Below are 21116 nucleotides of genomic sequence, written 5' to 3' on the forward strand. Positions count from 1 at the left end.
GAGTCTCAATTTGGTGTTTGTCCCATTTTGTGAAGTCTTGGTTGGTGAGCGGACCCCAGACCTCACAACCATAAAGGGCAATGGGCTCTATGACTGATTCAAGTATTTTTAGCCAAATCCTAATTAGTATGTTGAGATTTATGTTCCTTTTGATGGCATAGAATGCCCTTCTTGCCTTGTCTCTCAGATCGTTCACAGCTTTGTGGAAGTTACCTGTGGTGCTGATGTTTAGGCCAAGGTATGTATAGTTTTTTGTGTGCTCTAGGGCAACAGTGTCGAGATGGAATTTGTATAAGTGGTCCTGGTGACTGGACCTTTTTTGGAACACCATTATTTTGGTCTTACTGAGATTTACTGTCAGGGCCCAGGTCTGACAGAATCTGTGCATAAGATCTAGGTGCTGCTGTAGGCCCTCCTTGGTTGGTGACAGAAGCACCAGATCATCAGCAAACAGCAGACATTTGACTTCAGATTCTAGTAGGGTGAGGCCGGGTGCTGCAGACTTTTCTAGTGCCCGCGCCAGTTCGTTGATATATATGTTGAAGAGGGTGGGGCTTAAGCTGCATCCCTGTCTAACCCCACGACCCTGTGTGAAGAAATGTGTGTGTTTTTTGCCAATTTTAACCGCACACTTGTTGTTTGTGTACATGGATTTTATGATGTCGTATGTTTTACCCCCAACACCACTTTCCATCAGTTTGTATAGCAGACCCTCATGCCAAATTGAGTCGAAGGCTTTTTTGAAATGAACAAAGCATGAGAAGACTTTGCCTTTGTTTTGGTTTGTTTGGTTGTCAATTAGGGTGTGCAGTGTGAATACATGGTCTGTTGTACGGTAATTTGGTAAAAAGCCAATTTGACATTTGCTCAGTACATTGTTTTCATTGAGGAAGTGCACAAGTCTGCTGTTAATGATAATGCAGAGGATTTTCCCAAGGTTACTGTTGACGCATATTCCACGATAGTTATTGGGGTCAAATTTGTCTCCATTTTTGTGGATTGGGGTGATCAGTCCTTGGTTCCAAATATTGGGGAAGATGCCAGAGCTAAGGATGATGTTAAAGAGTTTTAGTATAGCCAACTGGAATTTGGTGTCTGTATATTTATTCATTTCATTAAGGATACCATCAACACCACAGGCCTTTTTGGGTTGGAGGGTTTTTATGTCTCTCTCTCTGTCTCTCTCTCTGTCTCTGTCTCTGTCTCTGTCTCTGTCTCTGTCTCTGTCTCTGTCTCTGTCTCTCGGTCTCTGTCTCTCGGTCTCTGTCTCTGTCTTTCTGTCTCTCTCTCTCTGTCTCTCACTCTCTGTCTCTGTCTCTGTCTCTCTGTCTCTGTCTCTCTGTCTCTGTCTCTGTCTCTCTGTCTCTGTCTCTCTGTCTCTGTCTCTCTGTCTCTGTCTCTGTCTCTCTGTCTCTCTGTCTCGGTCTCTGTCTCTCAGTCTCTGTCTCTCTCTGTCTCTCTGTGTCTCGGTCTCTGCCTCTCTCTGTCTCTCTCTGTCTCTCTGTGTCTCTCTGTGTCTCTGTCTCTCTGTCTCTCTGTCTCTCTGTCCCTGTCTCTGTCTCTCTGTCTCTGTCTCTCTGTCTCTGTCTCTCTCTGTCTCTGTCTCTCTCTGTCTCTCTCTGTCTCTATCTCTCGGTCTCTGTCTCTCTGTCTCTCTGTCTCTCTGTCTCTGTCCCTGTCTCTCTGTCTCTGTCTCTCTGTCTCTCTGTCTCTGTCTCTCTCTGTCTCTGTCTCTCTGTCTCTCTGTCTCTTTCTCTCTGTCTCTCTCTCTCTTTCTAGCTTCATCCCTTTCTCTTCTGTGTTCTTCTTCTCTCCATGTTTCCCACATCTCCCTTAGGTGATTTGGGTTTTTTGTTCCTTTTGAAACACTCTGTTTACAGGTTTACCAGATCACTGCAGGAACGGTGTCCTCAGGGAAATTCCCCCCTCACACACACACACGCGCACCCCCCCACACACACACCCCACACACACACACCCACACACACACACACCCACACCACACACACACGCACGCACCCACCCACACACACACACGCACGCACCCACCCACACACACACGCACAACATCAGTTAAAAGGAAGAAGGAGAAAGAAGCAGAAGACCCTGTACAGCTTTTGCTACACTACCCCATAACCACAGTGAGAAGTTGTTACTCATAAACCTCCCATCCCAGCAGTCACCTGTTTGTGGCTTTACACCAATCCTTAACCCTCCTGGGAGAGTCAAGCGGTGCCCACACTGATCTTCCCACATCCTCTCATGTCCAAGGCCTTCACACGGCCATTTTAGGAGACCCATTATCTGCATGGGTAGAGCACACCAAATGCCCACATAGTAACTCTGTCTAGCCACGTTGTTCTGCGGTAAACAACAATTTATGAAAACTGGAACAAAAGCACATAGAAAAGCAATTGCCAGACGTCGAGGGCTTCCTATTGCAACACTCGTGCCAAGCCCACCTCGGGATCTGTCTTTTTCAACCATCTATTTCCTGTGTTTGTCATTTAAATCCAACTGGTTGCTTTCATTTAACTCCTGCTACGCTGTCATACTCTCGCCTGACGTTTTTTTTCTTCTCCCATTTAACATTAAAATGTTTTTTTTAAAACATGTAACTTTTATTTAACTAGGCAAGTCAGTTAAGAACAAATTGTTATTTACATTGATGGACTACCAGGGAACAGTGTTGTTCAGGGATAGGCCTTTTTGTTTTATGTTACAACAAGGACATGTTTGTAATGACTTTTCAAACAGTAACAGCTGAACGAGAAGAAAAACAACATTTATTTTGATGGATGTTCATTTTTGTGGAATAAAAAATAAATATTGAATACAGTTGAAATGTTTACAAATTAGATGGACTGAAATGAAAGCAACTTCTGAAAATAAACACTCAGATTATAGTGATTTGTCTGGTCTCGCAAACAATGTCAAGTATAGAGCCAAGTGTGTTGATTTTTCATCCGAGTGTATCCTAACAATGACACACTTGTAGGATTAAGCAAGAGAAGGTGACAACAACAGTAACTAATGAGGTAGGGCAGACAGCGCAGCTGAGTGCAGGTAGTCTAGACAGCGCAGCTGAGTGCAGGTAGTCTAGACAGCGCAGCTGAGTGCAGGTAGTCTAGACAGCGCAGCTGAGGGCAGGTAGTCCAGACAGCGCAGCTGAGTGCAGGTAGTCCAGACAGCGCAGCTGAATGCAGGTAGTCCAGACGGTGCAGCTGAGTGCAGGTAGTCCAGACAGCGCAGCTGAATGCAGGTAGTCCAGACAGCGCAGCTATGTGCAGGTAGTCTAGAGAGCGCAGCTGAGTGCAGGTAGTCTAGACAGCGCAGCTGAGTGCAGGTAGTCTAGACAGCGCAGCTGAGTGCAGGTAGTCTAGACAGCGCAGCTGAGTGCAGGTAGTCTAGACAGCGCAGCTGAGTGCAGGTAGTCTAGACAGCGCAGCTGAGTGCAGGTAGTCTAGACAGCGCAGCTGAGTGCAGGTAGTCTAGACAGTGCAGCTGAGTGCAGGTAGTCTAGACAGTGCAGCTGAGTGCACACAGGGCAGACAGAGCAGCTGAGTGCAGGTAGTCCAGACAGCGCAGCTGAGTGCAGGTAGTCTAGACAGCGCAGCTGAGTGCAGGTAGTCTAGACAGTGTAGCTAAGTGCAGGTAGTCTAGAGAGCGCAGCTGAGTGCAGGTAGTCTAGACAGCGCAGCTGAGTGCAGGTAGTCTAGACAGCGCAGCTGAGTGCAGGTAGTCTAGACAGCGCAGCTGAGTGCAGGTAGTCTAGACAGAGCAGCTGAGTGCAGGTAGTCTAGAAAGCGCAGCTGAGTGCAGGTAGTCTAGACAGTGCAGCTGAGTGCAGGTAGTCTAGACAGTGCAGCTGAGTGCAGGTAGTCTAGACAGTGCAGCTGAGTGCAGGTAGTCTAGACAGTGCAGCTGAGTGCAGGTAGTCTAGACAGCGCAGCTGAGTGCAGGTAGTCTAGACAGTGCAGCTGAGTGCGCACAGGGCAGACAGAGCAGCTGAGAGCAGGTAGTCTAGACAGTGCAGCAGAGTGCAGGTAGTCTGGACAGCGCAGTTGAGTGCAGGTAGTCTAGACAGCGCAGCTGAGTGCAGGTAGTCTAGACAGTGCAGCTGAGTGCGCACAGGGCAGACAGAGCAGCTGAGTGCAGGTAGTCTAGACAGCGCAGCTTAGTGCAGGTAGACTAGACAGCGCAGCTGAGTGCGCACAGGGCTGACAGAGCAGCTGAGTGCAGGTAGTCTAGACAGTGCAGCTGAGTGCGCACAGTGCAGACAGAGCAGCTGAGTGCAGGTAGTCTAGACAGAGCAGCTGAGTGCAGGTAGTCGAGACAGCGCAGCTGAGTGCAGGTAGTCTAGACAGTGCAGCTGAGTGCAGGTAGTCTAGACAGCGCAGCTGAGTGCAGGTAGTCTAGACAGCGCAGCTGAGTGCAGGTAGTCTAGACAGTGCAGCTGAGTGCAGGTAGTCTAGACAGTGCAGCTGAGTGCAGGTAGTCTAGACAGTGCAGCTGAGTGCAGGTAGGGCAGACAGAGCAGCTGACTGCAGGTAGTCTAGACAGCGCAGCTGAGTGCAGGTAGACTAGATAGCGCAGCTGAGTGCAGGTAGTCTAGACAGCGAAGCTGAGTGCATTTCGTCTAGACAGTGCAGCTGAGTGCAGGTAGTCTAGACAGCGCAGCTGAGTGCAGGTAGGGCAGACAGAGAAGATGAGTGCACACAGGGCAGACAGAGAATCTGAGTGCAGGTAGGGCATACAGATAAGCTGAGTGCAGGTAGGGCAGACAGATAAGCTGAGTGCAGGTAGGGCAGACAGAGAAGCTGAGTGCACACAGGGCAGACAGAGAAGATGAGTGCACACAGGGCAGACAGAGAATCTGAGTGCAGGTAGGGCAGACAGAGATCCTGAGTGCAGGTAGGGCAGACAGAGAGGCTGAGTGCAGGTAGTCTAGACAGTGTAGCTAAGTGCAGGTAGTCTAGAGAGCGCAGCTGAGTGCAGGTAGTCTAGACAGCGCAGCTGAGTGCAGGTAGTCTAGACAGCGCAGCTGAGTGCAGGTAGTCTAGACAGCGCAGCTGAGTGCAGGTAGTCTAGACAGCGCAGCTGAGTGCAGGTAGTCTAGACAGAGCAGCTGAGTGCAGGTAGTCTAGAAAGCGCAGCTGAGTGCAGGTAGTCTAGACAGTGCAGCTGAGTGCAGGTAGTCTAGACAGTGCAGCTGAGTGCGCACAGGGCAGACAGAGCAGCTGAGAGCAGGTAGTCTAGACAGTGCAGCTGAGTGCAGGTAGTCTGGACAGCGCAGTTGAGTGCAGGTAGTCTAGACAGTGCAGCTGAGTGCGCACAGGGCAGACAGAGCAGCTGAGTGCAGGTAGTCCAGACAGCGCAGCTGAGTGCAGGTAGTCTAGACAGCGCAGCTGAGTGCAGGTAGTCTAGACAGTGTAGCTAAGTGCAGGTAGTCTAGAGAGCGCAGCTGAGTGCAGGTAGTCTAGACAGCGCAGCTGAGTGCAGGTAGTCTAGACAGCGCAGCTGAGTGCAGGTAGTCTAGACAGCGCAGCTGAGTGCAGGTAGTCTAGACAGAGCAGCTGAGTGCAGGTAGTCTAGAAAGCGCAGCTGAGTGCAGGTAGTCTAGACAGTGCAGCTGAGTGCAGGTAGTCTAGACAGTGCAGCTGAGTGCAGGTAGGGCAGACAGAGCAGCTGACTGCAGGTAGTCTAGACAGCGCAGCTGAGTGCAGGTAGTCTAGATAGCGCAGCTGAGTGCAGGTAGTCTAGACAGCGAAGCTGAGTGCATTTCGTCTAGACAGTGCAGCTGAGTGCAGGTAGTCTAGACAGCGCAGCTGAGTGCAGGTAGGGCAGACAGAGCAGCTGAGTGCAGGTAGTCTAGACAGCGCAGCTGAGTGCACGTAGTCTAGACAGTGCAGCTGAGTGCGCACAGGGCAGACAGAGCAGCTGAGTGCAGGTAGTCTAGACAGTGCAGCTGAGTGCAGGTAGTCTAGACAGCACAGCTGAGTGCAGGTAGTCTATACAGTGCAGCTGAGTGCACACAGGGCAGACAGAGCAGCTGAGTGCAGGTAGTCTAGACAGCGCAGTGCACACAGGGCAGACAGAGAAGCTGAGTGCAGGTAGGGCAGACAGAGAGGCTGAGTGCAGGTAGGGCAGACAGAGCAGCTGAGTGCAGGTAGAGCAGATAGAGCAGCTGAGTGCAGGTAGTCTAGACAGTGCAGCTGAGTGCAGGTAGTCTAGACAGCGCAGCTGAATGCAGGTAGTCTAGACAGCGCAGCTGAGTGCAGGTAGTCTAGACAGTGCAGCTGAGTGCAGGTAGTCTAGACAGTGCAGCTGAGTGCAGGTAGTCTAGACAGTGCAGCTGAGTGCAGGTAGGGCAGACAGAGCAGCTGACTGCAGGTAGTCTAGACAGTGCAGCTGAGTGCAGGTAGTCTAGACAGTGCAGCTGAGTGCAGGTAGTCTAGACAGCGAAGCTGAGTGCATTTCGTCTAGACAGTGCAGCTGAGTGCAGGTAGTCTAGACAGCGCAGCTGAGTGCAGGTAGGGCAGACAGAGCAGCTGAGTGCAGGTAGTCTAGACAGCGCAGCTGAGTGCACGTAGTCTAGACAGTGCAGCTGAGTGCGCACAGGGCAGACAGAGCAGCTGAGTGCAGGTAGTCTAGACAGTGCAGCTGAGTGCAGGTAGTCTAGACAGCACAGCTGAGTGCAGGTAGTCTAGACAGCGCAGCTGAGTGCAGGTAGTCTATACAGTGCAGCTGAGTGCACACAGGGCAGACAGAGCAGCTGAGTGCAGGTAGTCTTGACAGCGCAGTGCACACAGGGCAGACAGAGAAGCTGAGTGCAGGTAGGGCAGACAGAGAGGCTGAGTGCAGGTAGGGCAGACAGAGCAGCTGAGTGCAGGTAGAGCAGACAGAGCAGCTGAGTGCAGGTAGGGCAGACAGAGAGGCTGAGTGCAGGTAGGGCAGACAGAGCAGCTGAGTGCAGGTAGGGCAAACAGAGAGGCTGAGTGCACACAGGACAAACAGAGAGGCTGAGTGCACACAGGGCAGACAGAGAAGATGAGTGCACACAGGGCAGACAGAGAATCTGAGTGCAGGTAGGGCAGACAGAGATCCTGAGTGCAGGTAGGGCATACAGAGAAGCTGAGTGCAGGTAGGGCAGACAGTGTAGCTGAGTGCAGGTAGTCTAGAGAGCGCAGCAGAGTGCAGGTAGTCTAGACAGCGCAGCTGAGTGCAGGTAGGGCAGACAGAGAGGCTGAGTGCAGGTAAGGCAGACAGAGAAGCTGAGTGCAGGTAGTCAGACAGAGCAGCTGAGTGCACACAGGGCATACAGAGAAGCTGAGTGCACACAGGTAGTCAGACAGCGCAGCTGAGTGCAGGTAGGGCAGACAGAGAGGCTGAGTGCAGGTAAGGCAGACAGAGCAGCTGAGTGCAGGTAGGGCAGACAGAGAGGCTGAGTGCAGGTAAGGCAGACAGAGCAGCTGAGTGCAGGTAGGGCAGACAGAGCAGCTGAGTGCACACAGGGCAGACAGAGAGGCTGAGTGCAGGTAAGGCAGACAGAGAGGCTGAGTGCAGGTAGGGCATACAGATAAGCTGAGTGCAGGTAGGGCAGACAGAGAAGCTGAGTGCAGGTAGGGCAGACAGAGCAGCTGAGTGCAGGTAGGGCAGACAGAGCAAATGAGTGCACACAGGGCAGACAGAGAGGCTGAGTGCAGGTAGGGCAGACAGAGAGGCAGAGTGCAGGTAGGGCAGACAGAGAAGCTGAGTGCAGGTAGGGCAGACAGAGCAGCTGAGTGCAGGTAGGACAGACAGAGAAGCTGAGTGCAGGTAGGGCAGACAGCGCAGCTGAGTGCACACAGGCAGACAGAGCAGCTGAGTGCACACAGGGCAGACAGAGAAGCTGAGTTCACACAGGGCAGACAGAGAGGCTGAGTGCACACAAGGCAGACAGAGCAGCTGAGTGCAGGTAGGGCAGACAGAGAGGCTGAGTGCAGGGAGGGCAGACAGAGAAGCTGAGTGCTGGTCTGGCAGACAGAGAGGCTGAGTGCAGGTAGGGCAAACAGAGAGGATGAGTACATACAGGGCAGACAGAGCAGCTGAGTGCACACAGGGCAGACAGAGAAGCTGAGTGCAGGTAGGCCAGACAGAGAAGCTGAGTGCAGATAGGGCAGACAGAGCAGCTGAGGGCAGGTAGGGCAGACAGAGCAGCTGAGTGCACACAGGGCAGACAGAGGAGCTGAGTGCACACAGGGCAGACAGAGAAGCTGAGTGCAGGTAGGGCAGACAGAGAAGCTGAGTGCAGGTAGGGCAGACAGAGAAGCTGAGTGCAGGTAGGGCAGACAGAGCAGCTGAGTGCACACAGGGCAGACAGAGAAGCTGAGTGCAGGTAGGGCAGACAGAGAGGCTGAGTGCAGGTTGGGCAGACAGAGAAGCTGAGTGCAGTTTGGGCAGACAGAGAAGCTGAGTGCAGGTAGGGCAGACAGAGCAGCTGAGTGCAGGTAGGGCAGACAGAGCAGCTGAGGGCACACATGGCAGACAGAGAGGCTGAGTGCAGGTAGGGCAGACAGAGGGGCTGAGTGCAGGTAGGGCAGACAGAGAAGCTGAGTGCAGGTAGGGCAGACAGAGAAGCTGAGTGCACACAGGGCAGACAGAGAGGCTGAGTGCACACAAGGCAGACAGAGAATCTGAGTGAAGGTAGGGCAGACAGAGATGCTGAGTGCAGGTAGGGCAGACAGAGAAGCTGAGTGCACGTAGGGCAGACAGAAGTTGAGTGCAGGTAGGGCAGACAGAGCAGCTGAGTGCAGGTAGGGCAGACAGAGAGGCTGAGTGCAGGTAGGGCAGACAGATTAGCTGAGTGCAGGTAGGGCAGACAGAGAAGCTGAGTGCACACAGGGCAGACAGAGGAGCTGAGTGCACACAGGGCAGACAGAGAGGCTGAGTGCACACAATGCAGACATAGCAGCTGAGTGCAGGTAGGGCAGACAGAGCAGCTGAGTGCAGGTAGGGCAGACAGAGAAGCTGAGTGCAAGGGCAGACAGAGCAGCTGAGTGCAGGTAGGACAGACAGAAGCTGAGTGCAGGTAGGGCAGACAGGCGCAGCTGAGTGCACACAGGCAGACAGAGCAGCTGAGTGCACACAGGGCAGACAGAGAAGCTGAGTTCACACAGGGCAGACAGAGAGGCTGAGTGCACACAAGGCAGACAGAGAAGCTGAGTGCAGGTAGGGCAGACAGAGAGGCTGAGTGCAGGGAGGGCAGACAGAGAAGCTGAGTGCTGGGCGGGCAGACAGAGAGCTGAGTGCAGGTAGGGCAAACAGAGAGGATGAGTACATACAGGGCAGACAGAGCAGCTGAGTGCACACAGGGCAGACAGAGAAGCTGAGTGCAGGTAGGCCAGACAGAGAAGCTGAGTGCAGATAGGGCAGACAGAGCAGCTGAGGGCAGGTAGGGCAGACAGAGCAGCTGAGTGCACACAGGGCAGACAGAGGAGCTGAGTGCACACAGGGCAGACAGAGAAGCTGAGTGCAGGTAGGGCAGACAGAGAGGCTGAGTGCAGGTAGGGCAGACAGAGAAGCTGATTTGCAGGTAGGGCAGACAGAGCAGCTGAGTGCACACAGGGCAGACAGAGAAGCTGAGTGCAGGTTGGGCAGACAGAGAAGCTGAGTGCAGTTTGGGCAGACAGAGAAGCTGAGTGCAGGTAGGGCAGACAGAGCAGCTGAGTGCAGGTAGGGCAGACAGAGCAGCTGAGGGCACACATGGCAGACAGATAGGCTGAGTGCAGGTAGGGCAGACAGAGGGGCTGAGTGCAGGTAGGGCAGACAGAGAAGCTGAGTGCAGGTAGGGCAGACAGAGAAGCTGAGTGCACACAGGGCAGACAGAGGAGCTGAGTGCACACAGGGCAGACAGAGAGGCTGAGTGCACACAAGGCAGACAGAGAATCTGAGTGAAGGTAGGGCAGACAGAGATGCTGAGTGCAGGTAGGGCAGACAGAGAAGCTGAGTGCACGTAGGGCAGACAGAAGTTGAGTGCAGGTAGGGCAGACAGAGCAGCTGAGGGCACACAGGGCAGACAGAGAGGCTGAGTGCAGGTAGGGCAGACAGATTAGCTGAGTGCAGGTAGGGCAGACAGAGAAGCTGAGTGCACACAGGGCAGACAGACTGCTGAGTGCACACAGGGCAGACTGTTGAGGCTGAGTGCACACAAGGTTGAATAGCAGCTGAGTGCAGGTAGGGCAGACAGAGCAGCTGAGTGCAGGTAGGGCAGACAGAGAAGCTGAGTGCAGGTAGGGCAGACAGAGCAGCTGAGTGCAGGTAGGGCAGACAGAGAAGCTGAGTGCACACAGGGCAGACAGAGGAGCTGAGTGCACACAGGGCAGACAGAGAGGCTGAGTGCACACAAGGCAGACATAGCAGCTGAGTGCAGGTAGGGCAGACAGAGAGGCTGAGTGCAGGGACGGCAGACAGAGAAGTTGAGTGCTGGGCGGGCAGACAGAGAAGCTGAGTGCAGGTAGGGCAAACAGACTTCTTTGTTATTATTGGTTATTGTTACTACTACCTAACTCACACTTCTTTGTTATTATAGGTTATTGTTACTACTACCTAACTCACACTTCTTTGTTATTATAGGTTATTGTTACTACTACCTAACTCACACTTCTTTGTTTGCCACGACATTTCTGGAAGGTTAGAGATCATGTACTGGACTGAATTTGGTCCAATTTTCTTAGTACTCTAATCTAAAACTAGAAAAGCTCCAGCATCATTTTTCAGGGACGATTCTTAAATGTTGAATCATCAGATGAAGGGAAACCATGTTGTGGAATGTGGGACTAAATATGTCATTTTCAAGAGAACATTTAATCAAAACATTACATCACGGGGCATCCCGAGTGGCGCAGCGGTCTAAGGCACTGCAATCAGACTTGAGGCGTCACTACAGATCCGGGATTGAACCGGGCTGTGTTGCTGCCAGCCGTTGAACGGGAGACCCATGAGGCTAAACTACAAATTGGGGAGAAAGAGGGTAAAAAAATGTTTATTAAAGCAGCCATCACAACCACCCAGTATCAGAGGGTAAAAGTTCCTACCACGCTGAGGTAACGTTTCTCATCAGCTGAGCAGGGACACTGTTGCATCGGGCTCTGTCCGCTTGAGGAAATTGCTTTGCTGCTGCCCGTGCTTTGGGTGGCAACATGTCCAGGGAAACAGTCTTTCTTTCATTCCGTCAGCGGTGGCTGATTTGATCAGACTGACAATGTGTTAACCAATCAATACACAAGGATGAACTCCTCAGGAATGCTGCACTAGTCTAGATCAGTGATTGTTTACCATAATTCGGACACTATTTTTAATAACACATAAGCAATGATTTGAATTTAGACTTGAAGCCATGAAGCATATTCATATCCATTTCTCATTGCACGTCCGTCCAATGCATCTCTCACAAGCTGTTTGACAGATTTCAGCTCCTTGCCAAACCCTATCACCACCATGTATGGCTGCAGTACTCAATGACATCATTACCATCAATGTGACAGGTGGCAGGGAAGGATGGCGCTCCAAGCTAATTTGATGAGCAGACCTGCCAGATTGAACAGGGATGACAGGAGAGACGGTTAAACAGTGATCTTTTGTCAAGCTAAAACACTGTGATGGTTCCACGAATATTGAACCTGCTATCACGGGGGACGACCTGTACATAGACTGATTGTGGCTCTATAGAGCCAGCAGACTGTGTGTGTGTGTGTATTAGAGTGAAGACTTGCGTGTGTGTTAGAGCTCTAGGAAGAGTCTTCCAAACTTCATCAATTTAAGAATGATGGAGGCCAGTGTTTTTGGGGCCTTCAATGCTGTTGAACAGCTTCTATCACCAGACCATCAGACTGTTGAACAGCTTCTCTCTCCAGACCATCAGACTGTTGAACATCTTCTCTCTCCAGACCATCAGACTGTTGAACAGCTTCTATTACCATCAGACTGTTGAACAGCTTCTATTACCACCAGACTGTTGAACAGCTTCTATTACCACCAGACTGTTGAACAGCTTCTATTACCATCAGACTGTTGAACAGCTTCTATTACCACCAGACTGTTGAACAGCTTCTATTACCACCAGACTGTTGAACAGCTTCTATTACCACCAGACTTTTGAAAAGGTTCTATTACCAGACCACCAGACTGTTGAACTGTTATGAGTCCTTGCTGTCCCCTGTCCACCTGGTCATGCTGCTGCTCCAGTTTCAACTGTTCTGCCTGCGGCTATGGAACCCTGACCTGTTCACTGGTCGTGCTACCTTGTCCCAGACCTGCTGTTTAACTCTGAATGATCGGCTATGAAAAGCCAACTGACATTTCCTCCTGAGGTGCTGACCTGTTGCACCCTCTACAACCACTGTGATTATTATTATCTGACCCTGCAGGTCATCTATGAACGTTTGGACGTCTCCACCCGGCACAGCCAGAAGAGGACTGGCCACCCCTAAGAGCCTTGTTCCTTCCTAGGATCCAGCCTTTCTAGGGAATTTTTCCAGAGGCACCGTGCTTCTACATCTGCATTACTTGCTGTTTGGGGTTTTAGGCTGTGTTTCTATACATCACTTTGACATCAGCTGATGTAAAAGGGCTTTATAAATATATTAGATTGATTGATTTGATTGTTAAACAGCTTCAATCACCAGACCATCAGACTGTTGAACAGGTTCTATCACCATCAGACTGTTAAACATCTTCTATCACCATCAGACTGTTAAACATCTTCTATTACCATCAGACTGTTGAACATCTTCTATTACCATCAGACTGTTGAACAGCTTCTATCACCATCTGACTGTTAAACATCTTCTATTACCATCAGACTGTTAAACATCTTCTATTACCATCAGACTGTTGAACAGCTTCTATTACCATCAGACTGTTAAACATCTTCTATTACCATCAGACTGTTAAACATCTTCTATTACCATCAGACTGTTAAACATCTTCTATCACCATCAGACTGTTAAACATCTTCTATTACCATCAGACTGTTAAACATCTTCTATCACCATCAGACTGTTGAACAGCTTCTATTACCATCAGACTGTTAAACATCTTCTATCACCATCAGACTGTTGAACAGCTTCTATCAGACCATCAGACTGTTAAACATCTTCTATCACCAGACCATCAGACTGTTAAACAGCTTCTATCATCAGACCATCAGACTGTTAAACAGCTTCTATCACCATCAGACTGTTAAACATCTTCTATCATCAGACTGTTGAATACTGTTCTCAGGGACTGTTGTCGTGCCTAAGAACAGCCTTATCAGTGTTATATCGGCAATATACCATCACCATCAGACTATTAAACATCTACACTGGACCATCAGACTTTTTTCACACTGTGTATTTATGTACTGATTCTTGACATAGCTTCATTTAACCATATCTACTGTTGTAAACAGCTTTGTTACCATCAGACTGTTAAAATCTTTATTACCATCTGACTGTTGAATCTTCTATCACCATCAGACTGTTAAACAGCTTCTAAAACCATAAATATCACATTTATCATAGACCATCAGACTTTACTCAGCACTTTATTTGAAGCACTTTGAACAGCTTCTATCACCATCAGACTGTTAAACATCTTCACAATTACCATCTGACTTTCCCATTCTTCTTACCAGACCATCAGCTCTGTTATGGAACATCTTCTATTACCATCAGACTGTTAAACATCTTCTGGATTACCATCAGACTTGTTAAACATTCTTCTATTGTTGACTGTGTAAACATCTTAGGGTTGATGTCAGACTGTTGGAAGGTGAACATCTGCACCTATCCTCAGACTGTTAAAGCAGGTTTTCATCTGTACTTTCTCCGTTCATCTTTCCCTTGATCCTGACTTGTCTCCCAGTCAGACTGTTAAACATCTTCTATTACCATTACTGTTTAACAGCTTCTATCACCATCAGACTGTTAAACAGCTTATCACCATCAGACTAGTTAAGTAGTTAGTATCACCAGAGTAATAGTAGTAATAGTAGTAATAGCTAGTTATTATCATCAGTACTGTAGCAATAGTAGCAATATCACCATCAGACTGTTAAACATCTTATAGTACCATCTATAGTTGTAACAGCTTATATTACCAGACCATCAGACTGTTATAACATCTTCTATTACCATCAGACTGTTAAACATCTTAGTAATAGTAGTTATAGTAGTTATTAAACATCTTATAGTTAATACTAGTTAAACATCTTCTATTAGTAATAGAGTGAAATAGTACCATAACTGTTAAACATCTTCTATTACTGTTAAACTAGTAATAGTAGTTATTCTAGTAATAGTGGTAATAGTACTTATAGTAGTAATAGTACTTATAGTAGTAATATCTTTATACCATAAGACTGTTAAGTACATAGTAGTTATACCATAATAGTAGTTAAACAGCTAATAGTACCATCAGACTGTTAAACAGTAATAGTATCACCAGAGTAATAGTAGTTATTAAATATTATTATAGTAGTTACCATTAGTTGTTAAACAGTTATTGTAGTACCAGTAGTAATCAGTAGTTATATTAGTTATTGTAGTAATAGTAGTTATTGTAGTAATAGTAGTAAAGTAGTTATTGTAGTAATATAGTTATAGTAGTAATAGTAGCCTTATTAATTATTACACTGGTAACAGTAGATAATATAGTTATATTAGTTACTGTAGTAATATTTATTGTAGTAATAGTAGTAATAGTAGTTATTGTAGTAATAGTAGTTATTGTAGTAATAGTAGTTATTGTAGTAATAGTAGTAATAGTAGTTATTGTAGTTATAGTAGTTATAGTAGTTATAGTAGTTAATGTAGTTATAGTAGTAATAGTAGTTATAGTAGTAATAGTAGTTATAGTAGTAATAGTAGTAATAGTACTTATAGTAGTAATATCCTTTACTACTTATAGTAGTAATAGTAGTAATAGTAGTTCTTGGGTAATAGTGGTAATAGTACTTATAGTAGTAATAGTACTTATAGGGAGTTATTGTAGTAATAGTAGTTATTGTAGTAATAGTAGTTATAGTAGTAATAGTAGTTATAGTAGTAATAGTATTCTGTTAGTAATAGTAGTAATAGTAGTTATAGTAGTTATATTAGTTATTGTAGTAATAGTAGTTATTGTAGTAATAGTAGTAATGGCTGTAGTAATAGTAGTAATATAGTTATAGTAGTAATTGTAGTAATAGTAGTAATAGTACTTATAGTAGTAATAGTAGTTATTGTAGTTATTGTAGTAATAGTAGTAATAGTATTAATAGTGGTAATTGTAGTAATTGTAGTAATAGTAGTAATAGTAGTAATAGTAGTAATAGTAGTTATTGTAGTTATTGTAGTATAGTAGTTATAGTAGTAATAGTAGTAATAGTAGTAATAGTACTTATAGTAGTTATAGTAGTAATAGTAGTTATAGTAGTAATAGTAGTTATAGTAGTAATAGTAGTTATAGTAGTAATAGTAGTTATAGTAGTAATAGTAGTAATAGTAGTAATAGTAGTTATAGTAATAGTGGTAATAGTAATAGTAGTTATAGTAGTTATAGTAGTAATAGTACTTATAGTAGTTATTGTAGTAATAGTAATTGTAGTAATAGTAGTAATAGTAGTTATAGTAGTAATAGTAGTTATAGTAGTAATAGTAGTTATAGTAGTTATATTAGTTATAGTAGTAATAGTAGTTATTGTAGTAATAGTAGTAATAGTAGTTATTGTAGTAATAGTAGTAATAGTAGTAATAGTAGTTATTGTAGTAATAGTAGTAATAGTAGTTATAGTAGTTATAGTAGTTATAGTAGTTATTGTAGTTATAGTAGTAATAGTAGTTATAGTAGTTATAGTGGTAATAGTAGTTATAGTAGTAATAGTAGTAATAGTAGTAATAGTAGTTATAGTAGTAATAGTAGTAATAGTAGTTATAGTAGTAATAGTAGTAATAGTAGTTATTGTAGTAATAGTAGTAATAGTAGTTATAGTAGTAATAGTACTTATAGTAGTAATAGTAGTAATAGTAGTTATTGTAGTAATAGTAGTTATTGTAGTAATAGTAGTTATAGTAGTAATAGTAGTTATAGTAGTAATAGTAGTTATTGTAGTAATAGTAGTAATAGTAGTTATAGTAGTTATATTAGTTATTGTAGTAATAGTAGTTATTGTAGTAATAGTAGTAATAGTAGTTATTGTAGTAATAGTAGTTATAGTGGTAATTGTAGTAATAGTAGTAATAGTACTTATAGTAGTAATAGTAGTTATTGTAGTTATTGTAGTAATAGTAGTAATATTATTAATAGTGGTAATTGTAGTAATTGTAGTAATAGTAGTAATAGTAGTAATAGTAGTTATTGTAGTTATTGTAGTAATAGTAGTAATAGTATTAATAGTGGTAATTTTAGTAATTGTAGTAATAGTAGTAATAGTACTTATAGTAGTTATTGTAGTTATTGTAGTAATAGTAGTAATAGTATTAATAGTGGTAATAGTGGTAATTGTAGTAATAGTAGTAATAGTAGTAATAGTACTTTAGTAGTAGTAATAGTAGTAATAGTAGTAATAGTACTTATGTTAATAGTAGTTATTGTAGTAATAGTAGTAATAGTAGTAATAGTAGTAATAGTGGTAATAGTAGTTATTGAAAGACGGCAGTCATAGACCATCATCTTTATTTGACTGAATCAAAAGCGTTCAGTACACTGCTCGGCTATGTTCTGAATATCGATTAGTTCTGTGAAGGGGATAGTGAAAGTTCTGGTAGGAGCCAGAAATGTTACATTACTAATAATACAATGAATTAGACATGACTAAATAAACTGTATGCACGAGAGAGGGAGATAGGGAGCGTGAGAGAGAGGGAGAGAGAGGGAGAGAGGGAGCGTGAGAGAGGGAGAGAGGGAGCGTGAGAGAGAGGGAGAGAGGGAAAGCGGGAGAGAGGGAGCGGGAAAGAGGGAGCGTGAGAGAGAGAGGGAGAGAGGGAAAGAGGGAGCGAGAGAGAGAGGGGAAGAGGGAGCGTGAGAGAGGGAGAGAGGGAGGAGAGGGAGAGAGGGAGCGTGAGAGAGAGGGTGAGAGGGAGAGAGGGAGAGCGGGAGGGAGAGAGGGAGAGAGGGAGAGAGGGAGAGAGGGAGAGAGGGAGAGAGGGAGCGTGAGAGAGGGAGAGAGGAAGCGTGAGAGATGGAGAGAGGGAGTGTGAGAGAGCGTAATGCAGACACAAAGGGAAATAGGGAGCGTGAGAGACGAGAGAGGCACCACAGAGGAAGAGATGGAGAGAGGCCCCGTTCTCTGACCATCCATGTAACTGCCTGGCAACACAATTGGGGAAATAGCCCCGTGCAGCTGGGAGGCACCACTGGCTGGGAGAGCTGAGCTGGGGAGGCCCCTGAGCTGGGACCATCCTGAGCTGGGAGGCAACCTGGGGAGAGCTGAGCTGGGGAGAGCTGAGCTGGGGAGAGCTGAGCTGGGAGAGCTGAGCTGGGGAGGCTGGGGAGAGCTGAGCTGGGAGAGCTGAGCTGGGAGAGCTGAGCTGGGGAGAGCTGAGCTGGGAGAGCTGAGCTGGGGGAGACTGAGCTGGGGAGAGCTGAGCTGGGGAGAGCTGAGCTGGGGAGAGCTGAGCTGGGAGAGCTGAGCTGGGGAGAGCACAGCATAGCAGAGGAGTGTGTCTGATGAGATCTGATGAGAGTCCTCACCATGGTGGGGAATGTGGGCGATAGGAGCAGGCAGGGAGGGAGGCAACACCAGTCTGGGCCTGGTCTGGCATCGTGGAGTAAGACGGTCCGTGGTTCACCCTACACCGGTCAGTGGTGGGTGGGCGAGCCACTGTGATACACCAAGCTGGGCTAAAGGGAAATCACGGGATGGAGTTCCAAAATGGCTTATTGTCTTACATTGATTTTTTTTCACTGGCTTCATGTTCATCACGACATTGTTCGACACACATCACTTCTCATATGAGTAGTGACGTGTGTCATATCATATCGAAACTTGTGAGCGTTTGTCTCATGCCATATGGGTTTGGACTAAGTGTATTGGTACAGACTTGTGAGCGTTTGTCTCATGCCATATGGGTTTAGACTAAGTGTATTGGTGTCACGCCTTGGTCTTAGTATTTTGTGTTTTAGTTTATTAGTTAGTCAGACCAGGGTGTGACATGGGTTTATTATGTATTGTAGTTTCTTATTGGGGTTTGTAGTATTTGGGATTGTAGCTGATTAGGGGTGTGTGTGTTTAATAGGTTTGGCTGCCTGAGGCGGTTCTCAATCAGAGTCAGGTGATACTCGTTGTCTCTGATTGGGAACCGTATTTAGGTAGCCTGGTTTTCGCTTTGCATTTCGTGGGTGATTGTTCCTGTCTCTGTGTTAGTTTCACCAGTCAGGCTGTAATAGGTTTCACGTTCTGTTTGTTGTTTTGTATTTATTTTGTTATTCGTGTATAGTTCGTTTGTTTTGTTTCACTAATAAACATGAGTAACCTACACGCTGCATTTCGGTCCGACTCTCTTTCAACAAAAGAAGAACGCCGTTACAATTGGTACAGACTTGTGAGCGTTTGTCTCATGCCATATGGGTTTGGACTAAGTGTATTGGTACAGACTTGTGAATGATAGAAGTGCATAGCTTCCATTTCATCCCCTCAAATAAATACTAATATCTGGACGCAGTGTTAATCTTTTCAATTATGTTCTTCCAGCATTTCTACTGGAATACAATCACTCTTCACAGCTGTATGGCTGGACTCTGTCCCAACGTCAAACAGCTGTATGGCTGGACTCTGTCCCAACGTCAAACAGCTGTATGGCTGGACTCTGGACAGTCCCAAAGTCAAACAGCTGTATGGCTGGACTCTGGACAGTCCCAACGTCAAACAGCTGTATGGCTGGACTCTGGACAGTCCCAACGTCAAACAGCTGTATGGCTGGACTCTGGACAGTCCCAACGTCAAACAGCTGTATGGCTGGACTCTGGACAGTCCCAACGTCAAACAGCTGTATGGCTGGACTCTGGACAGTCCCAACGTCAAACAGCTGTATGGCTGGACTCTGGACAGTCCCAACGTCAAACAGCTGCATGGCTGGACTCTGGACAGTCCCAACGTCAAACAGCTGCATGGCTGGACTCTGGACAGTCCCAACGTCAAACAGCTGTATGGCTGGACTCTGGACAGTCCCAACGTCAAACAGCTGTATGGCTGGACTCTGGACAGTCCCAACGTCAAACAGCTGTATGGCTGGACTCTGGACAGTCCCAACGTCAAACAGCTGTATGGCTGGACTCTGGACAGTCCCAACGTCAAACAGCTGTATGGCTGGACTCTGTACAGTCCCAACGTCAAACAGCTGTATGGCTGGACTCTGTACAGTCCCAACGTCAAACAGCTGTATGGCTGGACTCTGACAGTCCCAACGTCAAACAGCTGGATGGCTGGACTCTGTACAGTCCCAACGTCAAACAGCTGTATGGCTGGACTCTGTACAGTCCCAATGTCAAACAGCTGTATGGCTGGACTCTGGACAGTCCCAACGTCAAACAGCTGTATGGCTGGACTCTGTACAGTCCCAACGTCAAACAGCTGTATGGCTGGACATTCTGGACAGTCCCAACGATCAAACAGCTGTATGGCTGGACAAGGTTTCCAACCAGTCCAAAAAGTCAACAAACAGCTTATGGCTGGACCCATCAGGATGGTCCCAACGTCAAACAGCATCATGGATGGACCTGTACAGTCCCACCATCAAACAGCTGTATGACCTGGCAACGCCATCACACCATCAGGAACACCATCACACCATCACACCATCAGGATGGACTGGCCACACCATCACACCATCACACCATCAGGATGGACCGCCACACCCACACCATCAGGATGGACCATCACACCATTACACCATTACACCATTACACCATCAGGCAGGACTGGCCCAACCATCACACCATCAAGCTGGACCGGCCACACCATCACACCATCAGGATGGACCGGCCACACCATCACACCATCAGGCTGGACCGGCCACACCATCACGCCATCACACCATCAGGCTGGAACGGCCACACCATCACACCATCAGGATGGACCGGCCACACCATCACGCCATCAATCAATCAAATCATCAAATCATCAGGATGGATCGGCCACACCATCACACCATCATGCTGGACCGGCCAACACCAACACCATCACACCATCAGGCTGGACCGGCCACACCATCACACCATCAGGATGGACCGGCCACACCATCACACCATCAATCCATCAAATCATCAAATCATCAGGATGGATCGGCCACACCATCACACCATCATGCTGGACACACCATCACACCATCAGGATGGACCGGCAACGCCATCACACCATCAGGATGGACCGGCCACACCATCACACCATCAGGATGGACCGCCACGCCATCACACCATCAGGATGGACCGGCCACACCATCACACCATTACACCATTACACCATTACCATTACACCATCAGGCAGGACTGGCCCAACCATCACACCATCAGGATGGACCGCCACACCATCACACCATCAGGATGGACCGGCCACACCATCACGCCATCACACCATCAGGCTGGAAAGGCCACACCATCACACCATCAGGATGGACCGCCACACCATCACGCCATCAATCCATCAAATCATCAAATCATCAGGATGGATCGGCCACACCATCACAACATCATGCTGGACCGCCAACACCATCACACCATCAGGATGGACCGGCAACGCCATCACACCATCAGGATGGACCGCCACACCATCACACCATCAGGATGGACCGCCACGCCATCACACCATCAGGATCACACCATCACACCATTACACCATTACACCATCAGGCAGGACTGGCCCAACCATCACACCATCAAGCTGGACCGGCCACACCATCACACCATCAGGATGGACCGCCACACCATCACACCATCAGGCTGGACCGGCCACACCATCACGCCATCACACCATCAGGCTGGACCGGCCACACCATCACACCATCAGGATGGACCATCACGCCATTAATCCATCAAATCATCAAATCATCAGGATGGATCAGCCACACCATCACACCATCAGGATGGACCAGCCACACCATCACACCATCACACCATCA

This window comes from Oncorhynchus masou, chromosome 18, assembly GCF_036934945.1.
Source record: "Oncorhynchus masou masou isolate Uvic2021 chromosome 18, UVic_Omas_1.1, whole genome shotgun sequence".
NCBI lineage: Eukaryota > Metazoa > Chordata > Actinopteri > Salmoniformes > Salmonidae > Oncorhynchus > Oncorhynchus masou.